At 36.8% G+C, this 13,880-nt stretch overlaps 1 protein-coding gene across 2 annotated transcripts in view; it reads right to left on the bottom strand.

The window, feature by feature from the left end:
• The window catches only part of LUZP2 (leucine zipper protein 2), a 425,211-nt gene that overhangs the window by 147,450 nt on the left and 263,881 nt on the right, over positions 1 to 13,880 (bottom strand). The gene's annotated exons all lie outside the window — the stretch shown is intronic.

Raw genomic sequence — 13,880 nt, 5'->3', positions numbered from 1 at the left:
CATACAAAAGCTCCCCTACTTATGGCTATCAAAACTATTTAGAGTGCAGGTGAATGAGTCTTTTGCTCTTGGAGGAAACGTCTGTGTTCAGAGTGCACTCTGAATGCTGTGGACAAGGCAGCTGCTCACATGATGCTGCTGAAGGATTTCATGTCAAATTTACTTCTCTCCGTCTCAGTTTTGGCCTCTAGTGGTGTCAGAAATTTCACCATTAAAGTCAGAACCTTGGTTTTGATTTTATTCATTTAATCATTCATCTATTTATTCTTTAAATATCAAATAAGTGCTCCTGTAACCCACGTATGGTAGGTAAAAAAAGGCATTAATATATATGTATCAATGTTCTACATCATATATCATTAGGGAATTGCAAATTAAAACAGCAGTGAAATTCCACCGCATATCTATTAGAATGGCAAAAATTCAAAACACTGAGTACACCGAATGCTGCCAAGGATTTGGAACAGCAGGAACTCTCATTCACTGTTGTTAGAATATAAAATGATACAATGACTTTGGAAGACAGTTGGCAGTTTCTTATAAAACTATATATATTCTCTAACATATTATCCAGCAATTGTGTTTCTCAATGTTTACCCAAAGGAGTTAAAAACTTAGGTTCACATAAAACCTTCGCAAGGATGTTTATAGCAGCTTTATTCATAATTTCCAAAACTTGGGAGCAACCAAGATATTTTTCAGTAGATGAAAGAATAAATAAACTGTGGTATATCCAGACAATGGAATATTATTCAGCACTAAAAAGAAATGAGCTGTCAAACCATGAAAATACATGGAGTAAACTTAAATGAACATTACATGTCAATCTGAAAAGTATACATTCTATAATATTCCAACAATATGACATTCTGAAAAGGTAAAATTATGGAGACAGTGAAAAGATTTTTATTTGCTAAGGGTTTGAGGGAGGGAGGGATGAATAGGCAGAACTCAGAAAAATTTTAGGGGAGTGAAATTATTCTCTATGAGACTGCAGGGATGGATTATGTAATTATACATTTGTCAAGACCCATAGAATGTACAACACCATGAGTAAACCTTAATGTAAGCTTTGAACTTTGGGCGACAATGATGTTTCAACGTGGGTTCATTGATTATAACAAATGTGCCACTCTTGTGTGGGATGTTGACAGTGGAGGAGGCCTCAGGTGTATGGAGATATAGGGTATATATGGGTATCTGTACTTTCCGCTCAATTCTGCTGTGAAACTGAAACTACTATAAAATATAAAATCTATGAAAATGAGGAAACAAATCTGTTGAACTTTATTAAAAACAAAACAATATCTGACCTCATAATCAACAAAGCAATAGACAAATAATCGGTATATTCACCGATATATTAAACCAAGTATATTGGATCTTCCATATAAAATATATATTCCTTGAGGAATATCAGCATGATTGTGTAACTGGATGGTTATTAATAAAAATATTTTAAAAACTTTATAATAAAACTACCTTAATATTCATAAAGTGGCCTTATACCATAGAGAGCTCTTTGAAAGTTCCTAAAGTAGATTAATAGTTAAGAACTTAAGATCTATTGAAATAATGGACAGTATAACAGAGATCACAAATTAAATTATAAATATCATTTTTGTTGTTTATTAAAAATAATGAATAAGCATACTAAAGAAAATATTAATAGTTTTTCAAATTGAGATATTTTTACAAATGTACAATTTTAAGCAAGTAAAATTTTACAGTCGATTGTATTTATCTTCTCTGGTCATTATACACATACCAACAGCCCCCCTACACATTACTCACTCATCCTGCCCACCTTATAGACACAGAGAGATAGTCAGATCTAGCTTCATCTCTGTTCCATTGTACAAACCTATCTTGATACGACATCTGTTCCACCTCTATTTTTTTTGCAAGTACCCAGTCATTCTTTTCATTATTGCTAAATATCTTTACCAAGAATAACTTTTATTTCCCTCGAACTAGAACCAGAAATCTTTCAGCTGAATGAAAATTAATATAGTTGAACTTTAAATGCATTAACTCATTAAGTATTGATGTGTCATTCATAAGGTAAGTTACGAATATTCCAAATAATAAAACCCATGTAACAGTGAAATAAGGACACACAGAATAAGTGAATCTCTTAAGTCACAGGGCAGATAAAAAACAAAGCCAAGATTCAAACCCAGGTTTTGACCTCCAGCAGATCCCCTGTCTCCATGGTCCAGGCTCATAAAAGCCTTATCCTTGCCTCCGACCCCAAAATGCAGCTATGTATATAGCGTGAGGAATTCTCTCCTGTGAAGCAATTACTGTCATGCTATACAGAGCACTTTCCACAATGCAGACACCTTTGAAAGAACGTACTGCTGCCTGGAGGGTTGCCACGGTAAAGGAGAAGAAAGAAGGCAGGGAGTCTTCCTCTTAAAAAAAAAAAAAACAAAACTCAAAGCAGCTAAGAAATGTCCAGTGCTAGGCAAAGCCTGAGTTACGATAACAAACGAGATGCAGTCTTCACCATCTAGGATTTTACAATCTAACCCCTATGTGGGTAGAGAATGAGGGGAAGCCTACGACCTTGAAAGATATCAACACAGTTTGCTTACCTACCAAACTTTACTAGGGACTTCCTATAAGCCAGCGTGTCTCAAAATATGTTTTCACCTGCAGCAGCAGCACCTGGATACTTATTGGGCCCAAATTGACCCAAACTCACAGAATCAGAAACTCTGAGAGTGGGGTTTGGCTATCTACATTTTAATAAGCACATCAGGTGATTCTGCCACTCACTCAAGTTTGAGAAACACTGCTGAAAGCAAATGTAATAACTTACCCCCAATTTATACAGACACAATCTAGTGGGCATTCCATTTCTGGTTTTGTGCTCACAGCTAAATCCCTCTCATTCATATCATGTAGAAATATTTTAAGTTGACTACTCCCATTCTTTCACCTTCACCACCCCACCTTGAATGATTTTAAATAATACAGATTATCTGAGTGACACTTGGCTACCTTCAAATGCTACTCTAGCATTGTTACTAAGCAGCCTGCTCAAATATGGTAAAAGCACACACATAAATCTTTCTGGCTGCAGAACTGTGATGGGGTTATTTTTCATGATGATGGGAATATGATTCAAAAAGCCTTTAACATAAACCTTGCACTGTATACTCTCCATGAATAGTAAATCAGCCATCCAAATAACTTTTCTAGTGTCCACTTTGGCAGACATTCCCTTTGTATTTTGTAAGGGTCTTGGACCTCAACATTGCCCCTGCTTGGCTTGCAGTTATGTTTTCCAGCAAACTCATCAGGGGTCTGACATCAAATGTAGACTGGGCTAATGTTTTCCACTCAAGGTCTTTTGGCCTGGAGTTCACTCAAGTCTCACTTAAAGCTTAGAGCTGAAGGTAGTTTTTTTCTATCTCAGTTACTCTACTAACCATAGTATAGTATCTTTATCATAGAGTCGATGACTTATAGTCATAAATAATGATTTATAAATTACTCATTAGTAATAAAAATCAATATAAGACTGTTCATTTAGAAAGTCATAGGCATTTTATCATGCAATTTGCATGCATATTTTTATCTTGTGGTTCTTCTAATAGCCTTAGGAGGTGCTAGAATATTCATTTTGCAAGTTAGATAACTAAGACTGTGCATTTCACACTATGATACTGCATTGTCCTAATCCTGCGTGCTTATTTGATGCATTTATTAGTTAGAACAAACTGGGTTTGGCTCTGTGTGATAGAGACTCATAATAGCAGAATCTTAAACAAGACAGAAGTTTCTTTTCTCTGCCTTTCTGATGTATAAGTCAAAGCCATGTGATTCTATCCCCTTGACGGTGTTAAGGGCTAGACTCCTCTCACTTGATGTGTTGCCACTTCTCTGATGGTGCCCTTGACTGTTTGGTCCATGATGTCTTCACCTCTATATTTACATTTTACCATCAAAGGAGGGGGAAAAAAGAGAAGAGTAAACTCATTTCCTTTATGGATACAACCTGGAAGCTATCATATATCTCCTTTGTTTATAGAACAGTGGCCAGAACATGGGGCTGGTACATGGCCCAGACAGTTGAAAAGGAGGTTGGGAAATGTTTATTCTGGGTGTCAATTTGCTCAGATTAAAGTAGAGTATCTTCTTAGAACAGAGAGAACAGCTTTGGGGAAGAACTATCAATCTTTGCCACATTTGATCACCATTCTCTCACCTTAATTTAAAACCTGGATCTTAACTCTTAAAATAGGAAGTGAAAACTGGTAAATAATAAATCTTTAGCACTAAAGTTAATTATCAGAACACATGAGAAGCACTTTTTTCAGCTGAAAACATTAGTCCACCCACTGCCTCATGCTCTATGAGTCTGCAAAAATCAATTAATTATGAATTTTTCTCCTAAGCCACTTATTATCCATCTGGTGAGAAAGCATCATAGGTGAAGGGTTTAGTCAATATTTCTCACATTTGGGTCCTCAAGTCACCTTCAGAACCACATAGGGTATTTAATAATAAATCAATCCTGGTTCCTGCCTAAACTGGGTGAATCAGAATCTCTGATAATGTGGCCCAGGAACCTACATTTTAGCATTACTCCCAGGAGAGTCTTATGCACACCAAACTTTAAAACCACTGCAGAGTGAGAGGAAGAAATAGATAGATTTAAAAAAAAATTTTATTGGTGTATAGTTGATTTACAATATTGTGTTAGTTTCAGATGTACAGCAAAGTGAATCTGTTATACATATTCATGTATCCACTCTTTTTCAGATTCTTTTTCCATATAGGCCATTACAGATTATTGAGTAGAGTTCCCTGTGCTATACAGTAGGTCCTTGTTAGTAGAAATAGATAGATTTAAATTCTTTCTAGCTCTCTCTTATGACCTCCTATTACTGTCCTTCTGCAGTATCTGCAGGTTGGTCTTCCTATGCTTATTAATTCCTGGCAGGTGTTAGAGCTCAAATATTACGGTAGGAAATTATATAGACTCACTAAAAACAGTCAGACCTTCACAGTTATTATTTTATACAAGGTTCTTAATGATGTGAGGTAGCTAGCAAAATGCAGGATTACTATTCAACAGACAAGTAAACTAAACTGACATTCAGAGAGGTCAAGAGATTTGCACAATGCCACATAGAAGTGGTTGGAGATCTTTATCTGACTGTAGGTTCTTGCTATTCTGCACCTTCTTACAGCTGTCTCCCAAGTAATAAGAAGGTTGAGGGCATAACCACCAGTTGGCTTCAGCTTTGCCACATTGGACCCATGAAGATGTTCACCTTGACACCTCTTTCCTCAGTGCCTGTACTTTATCCCAACCAGAAATCCTACGTAGCAATTTTTAATGTTGAAAATAATATCTAAGGTCTAATGGTTTTCCTGAGGGAAGAAGGAATAAAGTAATACTGAATGCCTGCCCCAAGCACTAACTAGGCTCTTCACATAATACAGATATAACAGTTCGCACTCTGAAGACCAAAGCTTTTGTCACTCTACCATTCTGACTTATCTCATGCTGGGCTTATAGTGGATAAATAATCAATGAGCCTGCATTTACCTTTATTTTTAAAAATTATATTCAACAATGTAAAAGATATTCACTACTTAAGGAAGTTATGAATAGATGTAGAATTTCAAAATCACTAAATGCCACTGCACTTCCAAAATTTGGAAAGACCTATAGCTTGTACAAATCTCGTGCCCACATTTGATTCTTCTTGTAGTATGCCTGCTGTGCTCCGTGCTTTTAGACCAGCACTGGGGTTTTAAAGCATTAGAGGCTGTGGATAAACTGTCATCACATCTGTCTTAATTGCATTTCCATCTGCTCATGCGGTGTGCACCTGTGCTTGGCTGATTAGACTAGAACAAGGGAAAATAGTCTTCTAATATGGTTTGCCTTAGAGTCGAAACCAAAATTTTTCACTTTTTATTTGATGGAGTGTTGGAGAGGAAAAAAGAACATGGAATGGGATTCACAAGGCATGTGTTTTAGTCCTGGGTCTCCCATTTATAAGCTGTCACCGTGGACATATCTGTACTGTGACATTTCTGAACCTCTGTTTCTCCATCTACAATTATGTCTGCCTCGTCACTATGTTAGTGTGAGAATAAAAGGAAATAATAAAGGTACAAGTGCTTTGTAAATATAAAAAATGCAATTTTGCTTATGCCATATATTCATATATCATTGAGACTGAAGCATAAACTAAAACAAGGTGTAAGATTCTTCTCAAATACAGAGTTTGCTGGTTAATTAAAAAAATCCATATGTTCTTCTACTGCTTCCTAATGCTGAAATTACTCTCCATTTTCGTGAGTATAAAATGGGAGATCAGAGCAGGAAGAGAGGAGTGTTGAAGAATTGATATGTAATAAACATTTTAAATATGCCTTTTAATCCTCCAAAATGTTTTAATATCCTTAAATAGTTTAATAGGTGCACTACTGAGCTGCTGCAGCCAGGGCAGGGAACAAAGTGCTTAGATTAGGGAGTACAGCTGAGACTGAAGCAAATAGAGCAAGTAAATACAGTGTGAAATCATTCCAGATGGAAATAAGTACCCATAATTAGTACCAAACATTGTGCAAGGCATGTTAGAGGGAACAAACCTCCTTCAGAATGCTACTGAATTAGACTAGCACTGGTATATAAGGTGAATTTTCAGTAATTTTAAGTAAAGACTGAGAAAAGTCTGCAAACAATAATACTCAGAGATAAGAAATCAATAGCCCAGTTCAGAGTGATGTGGGGAAAAATAGTGTCTGGACACATGAAAGGGAATCAGAACATCTTTGATATTCATTATAACAAGGAGGAAGAAGGTAGAAGAGAGGGAAGAGGGGACGGGAAGGGGGGAGGAAGTGGAAGGGGAAGAGAAGCAGGAAGAGGAGGAAACCGTAGAAGACCAGAATCAGATGTAACTAATGGAAGTCCAGGTTTCCATCACTTCCTTAGTAAGGTAGGATAAGGAATGAAGAGATAATTGTACAAGTACCTGTGTATCATTACAGTTTGGGAAAATTACTTCCTAAAGTAATTACACATTACACATAAAGTTCACCCAGGGCTTCCCTGGTGGCGCAGTGGTTGAGAATCTGCCTGCTAATACAGGGGACACGGGTTCCAGCCCTGGTCTGGGAGTATCCCACATGCCGCGGAGCAACTAGGCCCATGAGCCACAACTACTGAGCCTGCGCGTCTGGTGCCTGTGCTCCGCAACAAGAGAGGCCACAATAGTGAGAGGCCCGCGAACCGTGATGAAGAGTGGCCCCCGCTTGCCGCAACTAGAGAAAGCCCTTGCACAGAAACGAAGACCCAACACAGCCAAAAATAAATAAATAAATAAAGATACCTCTCCATTTAAAAAAAAAAAAAAAAAGTTCACCCAAAATGTGGGTCAGTCATTCTCAAACAAACGCTTACATTGACTTCATAAAGTTCTGAATTAGTTTTTCCAGACGCTATTAAACAATTCTTAATGTGGGTTCTATAGAATACTGGCCCTATGGAATAATAACTGTGATAATATCACAAACAATTCTATGACGAAATAAATTTGAGAAATATTTCTCTTTACTGAAGGACAGCCCAGAATCTGATTTAAAGAGAGTCCGGTGAGTCTTCAGGGGCAGTGTAGAGGTCATGATACTTCTAGTGGAACTCAGGCCTTTCTGGCAATTAAATTCGAGTGAAGTATCCAGAGCGCATAAATTCAGGTTGACAGCACAACTTACAGAATGGGTGCTTCCTGGAACAAAGTATCCATGACAACTGGTTGATGGTAGCAGACTGATGAGAGAGATGACTAAATTTCAAGAGACTAATTATAGCCCGATAAAAGGGAACACTGTATTAGTGGTTTAAGGTCATTAACCAACCATTTCCACAGAGGAGACTGTGGTGGTTGACAACCTCACTAAGAATCAACGTAATTCATATCCCAAGATAGCATTTTTATGCATCAAATTTGTTTTATAAAAACTGAAGAGAATATGAAACACTTAGAGAAAGTGAAAGTATAATGCAAGGGTAGTTTTAAAAACTACTAAAGAGATAATAAATTTGTATAACCCTTTGGCAAAATAATTTGACAATATATTTAACTGTCTTATGATTCTTATTACACTGTAACTCAGTATTACCATTTTTTAAAGAATAAGCCTAAAAATAGTATAGGGGAAAAAGAAGCAAAAGGCAAAAAGTTGTTCATTATCCAATATTTTATAACAATATAAAACCTAGAGGTAACAAAAATGTTTTCCAGAAGAGATGGTTAACTGAATAAATAGACATTCATCCCATGGCCATTTATCTCCTTACTGTTTCCCTTACATTTATATTGTAATCTGTGACACGAATGGAGTACAACAGCTATTGGATTTCTTACCAAGAAAATGATCAGGATAAAGACTCCAATCACATGAAGCTTTGTTTTCAATAAAATATATTATCTAACAGAAATCCCCTTAAGACTTTTATATATGTTATATAGATAATATATTATCTATATAATATATTATCTATATTATATATATGTATATATATGTAAAACCCAGTGCTTCTTTGAAATGTTGCCAAAAGGAAGAATATAGCAAAACCTAAGAACAGCCAGTAACCCAGACAATCATGAAAATTATACCTCAGACATTCCTGGGAACTTCAAATCTAAGTTCTCCCCCTGTCTGGGGCCTTGTTTTATCATAAGAGGAGAATGCAAGTGGTTTCTATTGGCTAAAAAAGGAATCCTTCCTCCTTTCTTTGGTGGAAATGTATTATTTTATTAATTTATCCTCTTAAAGGAAAAGAAGAAAAAGTATGGTCCATAGTTTATACTCTGTCTCTTAACTGAGTTGCCTACTAACTCTTCAAAAGAATTTTTGAAGCCAGGAGATGTTACTCAGCTTCTGTTGGTGTGCTGCTTTCCTGCGAAACAGGTTTTAAGACTGGAATTAATACCATTAGCAGCAACTGTCCACCTCAGCATGACCTCAATCTAGCTCCAGGCTCATCTCTCCCCAAACTCCTGGGAGTTTGGAGAATCTCATTTTCTAATTAATCTGAGTATTTCTCAGGCATTGTGGTTGTATTTCTGCCATTTCCTCACATTCTACACTTCTGCACTGATTGAAATCCTAGGAAGTCCCCCAAGCTTAGCAAAAATAGCACCATTCCTATGAAGCCTTGCTAGATTTCCAAAGACCCCCAAACAACTTCTCCCTTTTTTCACCTTACACATCATGTTGACATATGCACCTAGCTTCCCAACTGCACAGCTGTAAGTGGGATACTAGATTCCTTTTGCTCTATTCCTCGCTGCATGTAGCACAGTGCTTTGCACACAGTAGTGTTTGATAAACCTTATCTACTACATCTCCTCTTTCCAATGGATTTGTTACAGAAAAATGCAGTTGTACGTATGTTACTAAATGGATCATTAAATCTGTAAGATGTCACTTTGCTTCTAAAAGAAACTTTTGAACAGTTTCCCCTTAGAACATCTTGTTCCAGGCTGGTTGTCATGGCCAACGGAATAGTCACTGCAGGGTTCAGCAAGAAATATGTCTAATTCCCTTCCCTGATAGGGAGGTTATACAGAGAATTACCCTCATGGAATTATTTCAGTTCTTCTTGTGAGCCAGGAATTGAGAGGAGCTCTTTAGTTATAGCCTTATGAGGACATTAGGGGAGAAAAAAGAACTCAGGAAGGTTCATGACAATTTGTGAAGAATAATAAAAGGGACAATTAAAAATAAATCAGTATCTGATTTGAGCACTGATAAGGATTAGATGAGAAAATGGATAACAAGGGTTTAGCCCATTGCCAAAAATAAATCTAAAAAATATGTCATTCCACAGGGCGAAAGGAATTACTAGAAATGTATGGTAAAGACATTTAGTGTGAATGAGGGGGAAATAAGAGAGTGCTGGTGGCAGCGAAGGGCAGGGTTGGCTTTGGATAATCCCAGAGCCTGAGTGTCGAACTATGCTACACTTGCTGTGCCCCACAGCCTGTGCTGGATGGGCAAGCCAGGGACATTCAAGGGGACTAGGAAAGAAGCAGCAAAATGTTTGGACCTTTAGATTATAATCTTTAAAAATTATTATTTACTCAATATTTGCCATGGGCAAACTGACCAGGCCAAGTGTTTATATGTACACTATTATCAAAACTTCTCAACAAATATTTTAAGGTAGATTAAATTATTCTACTTTGGAACTGAGAACAATGTTAAGTATTAACAAAAACAAAAACAGTAGTTAACATTTAGTAAGAACTTTCTAAGTTCTTGAAATTCTGCTGAGCATCAAACAGCGATTTTCAGGTGAGATTATCTTAGAGCACCTAACCCATAGATTTAGGTCACAAAAGTGGTATGTGGCAAAGCTATTGGTCAAACTCAACTTGTTCTTGTTCCTTTTACCCTCTTCAATGTGTCCAATCTCAGACATGTTTGCTCCAATTGTGTGCCAGAATTTCTCTGCTGGACTCCTGGACTTTCACAAAGAATCTTTCATCCATGGGTGATTGTTTAAATTCACATTCTTCTGGAAGAAGATGACAGAAAACTTATTCCACAATATTATTCTCCTCCTCAATGTGTGTGGTTTTTAAAAAATTTGTTTTATTTACTTATAGATGCATTGGGTCTTCCTTGCTGCACGCAGGCTTTCTCTAGTTGCAGCGAGCGGGGGCTACTCCTCGTTGCGGTGTGCGGGCTTCTCACTGCATTGGCTTCTCTTGTTCTGGACCACGGTATCTAGGCGCGCAGGCTTCAGTAGTTGTGACGCATGGGCTTAGTTGCCCTGCAGCATGTGGGATCTTCCCAGACCAGGGCTTGAACCCGTGTCCCCTGCGTTGGCTGGTGGATTCTTAACCACTGCGCCACCAGGGAAGTCCCTTCAATGTGGTTTTTATTTATACTTCCTTAATGCAAATTTTTAATGTCCTTATTTGTAATTTGCTTAGTTTCTTTGAGGAAATGCCTATTCTTTGCCCATTTCAAATAGAGTTATTTGTATTTTTATTATTGAAGAAGATTTATTTATATATTCTGGATACAAGTCCTTTATTTGATATGATTTAAAACAGTTTATCTCATTCTGCAGCTTGTCTTCTTACTCACTCTTGTCTTCTTGTGTTTTCTGAGGAAAAACATTTTCAATTTTGATGAAGTCCAATTTATCTATTTTTCTTTTTTTACTTATTCTTTGTACTATATCTAAGAAACTATTAGCTAAACCATGGTCACAAATATCTACTCACAGGTTTTCTACTAATTTTTTTTTAGTTTTAGCTCATATACACATCTATGATCCATTTTGACATAATTTGTGTATATGATATCTAGCCACAAGGAATGGGGTAGTTCTTTTCAGTGTGGGACGAATGCCAAATCAGAGTTTTAATGAATAATGATGTGCTACCATGCTAAGTCAGAAGACATGCTTCCGATGGGCCCACTGTGCGAAGTCCTCCAAGTTTCATTTAGATCCAGTGGAAACATGGTACACTTAACAAGTGTCTTCCTGTGACTGCACAAATCTTAGAACATGGAAAACCATTAAAATCCATACTAAAATTACTTTCTTTAAAATCATTTAGTTATGGAATATAATTAATACCTTTTAAAAATCACATTATTTAATCTCAAGTGACCCTTTCTCCCAGTGTTTCCAATTAAAACCTGCCTTTTATTCACTTTCAAAAATGTCTTAGATACCTACTCTGTGGCAAAGCACTATGTTAGCTGAATGGGGTGAGAGGTAGGGCACTGAATGAGATCAGCAGGGGAGACAAGAGGTTCAGGAAAAGTAACATGTATGGTCAGATGTGGCAACCTCTATAGTAAACGTGCATACACATAGAAAGTGATCTGGAACAAAGAGTAATTCTTTCTGTTTAACTCCGTTTCCTCCTCTTCCAATATTAATTTAGTCCTCTATGAACTTTGTTTTATTTGAATTATAATTATATAATTATAATCAATTATAATCTCTTAGAATAGATTTTGATCAACTCTGCACTATGTACTTATGAAGATTATTAGCTGGAAGTAAGGAAGCAGTGTGATAACAGTAAGAGTTAAAGTAAGCCATGGTAGATGTGGGAGGATAGGGAGCCCAAACAGGTGTCTACGTGCAACAGGACCACCACACATGGAGCTCATTTGTACTCACTGGGTTCCTGGCTAATTAGCGGGCTGAGAATGGAGGTAGATACAATATATCTCAATAGAGTATAACAAGCCACATAAATGTGATTGAGTTCAGTATTATGATTGATGAGTGATAAATGTGCTATATCTCCCAAGAACATTGCATTTCAAAATGGATGTGAGATGATCCAAAGAGTAAAGCCCTGAATATGGACGTGCAGACATGGACTTGAGGCCGTCTTAGAAGATTTTGCTTGTTTTTTTATATTTCTTGTTGCTGTTGCTGTTTGTCTCCTCCCCTCAAATAGTGCAAACTCAGCAACACTCAAACTACACCTCATCCTACTTTGCATCGGAACATCCCTAAGGATTATATTATTCACAGCCTTATTATCATTCAAAAGGAAAGGGTGTAGCAATATTTTCTCACTTTATACGGATCATTAAAGTTCTTCGCATTTCGCAACAGCTCTTTAGTTTTTCCAAATGCTCCTGGTGAGACAGTCAAGACAGGTAGAAATACAGGGCAATGAGACATTAACTTAAATTCCAATTTCTCTAGATGTGATGATAACAACTTCTTAGAAACTTTCTCCCCCAGTGAGAAATGAGAACAACTTTGTCCTACTAAGTTACTTGAGCTGCCCTGGAAACCATTGTGCTGTCTGAAAAGAATAATTTTATCTTTAAAGAGAGCATCTCTCAATATAGTGGTTATAATTTTTCAGGAAAAAAGTAAGATACAATGGAAAATTATATTTTCCATTCTGGGGAGGGAACAAGTCTTGGATGACAAAATTCAGTTTCAGAAAGACAGGGAAAGGATGCTTCTCTAAGCATAGGCTCCTAAAAGTATACTCAACAACTGTCACTTAAAAATGGGTCCCCAGAGGATTTACTGAAGACAATTTAGATATAGGGTATGTGGAAGGTTGTGCTTCATTCAAGGCATGATTCTAGATATTGTATGCCAGAGACAACCTCCTAGATGTAATGAAAACTATGGATCCTCTCTCTGGAAAAAAAAAAAAAAAGTGTATGCATACTTCTGGACAGGCTACCTGAATCCCATGCATGAATCTTGGATTCAAAATACTTGAACTAGGATATGCCCCAGTGAAGACAAGTGTAAGATTGCTGGGTCTAAACAAGGTTATATGAAGATCTGATAAAGGTATTAAGGATTTTAGCTTTAAAATACAAGATTTATATGGAAGGGGTGAGAATGAGGAGGCGGTGGCTGGGAACACGTTAAATGACTTTAAACTATAAGAGAACTATTTCATGGACTTTACATGTGTTCACCCCTGAATGCAGCTCAAGACAGTAAAATAATCATAGTTCACATTTATCAAGTGCTTATATTAATACTTTGCCGGGTACCATACTATGTGCTCTACATATATTAACATTGTTTTACATTACAACAATTCTACAAGGTTCTGTGCCATAAGGCACAGAAAGAAAAATAACATTTTCAAGAATTGACATCCGTAAGGGTACAATGGCAGGATTCTACCAAGAAAATTTGGTTTAGAAAGACCGAGATTTCATCTCCTTCTGCTGTGCAGTCTCAATAGTAAAATGCACGGGAAACAAGATTTTGACTCAATATAGAGAAATGTTTGATTATAATTAAGCTGTCTCGCCGTGATTTTCTTTTCAAACACTGTCATGTTTTTCATACTAATATTATGCTAAAATTGTTG

The sequence above is a fragment of the Balaenoptera ricei genome, chromosome 8 (assembly GCF_028023285.1).
Source record: "Balaenoptera ricei isolate mBalRic1 chromosome 8, mBalRic1.hap2, whole genome shotgun sequence".
In the NCBI taxonomy this organism is placed as follows: domain Eukaryota; kingdom Metazoa; phylum Chordata; class Mammalia; order Artiodactyla; family Balaenopteridae; genus Balaenoptera; species Balaenoptera ricei.
The sequence above is the reverse complement of the archived record's forward strand: the minus strand, read 5'-3'. Positions and strand labels throughout refer to the sequence as shown.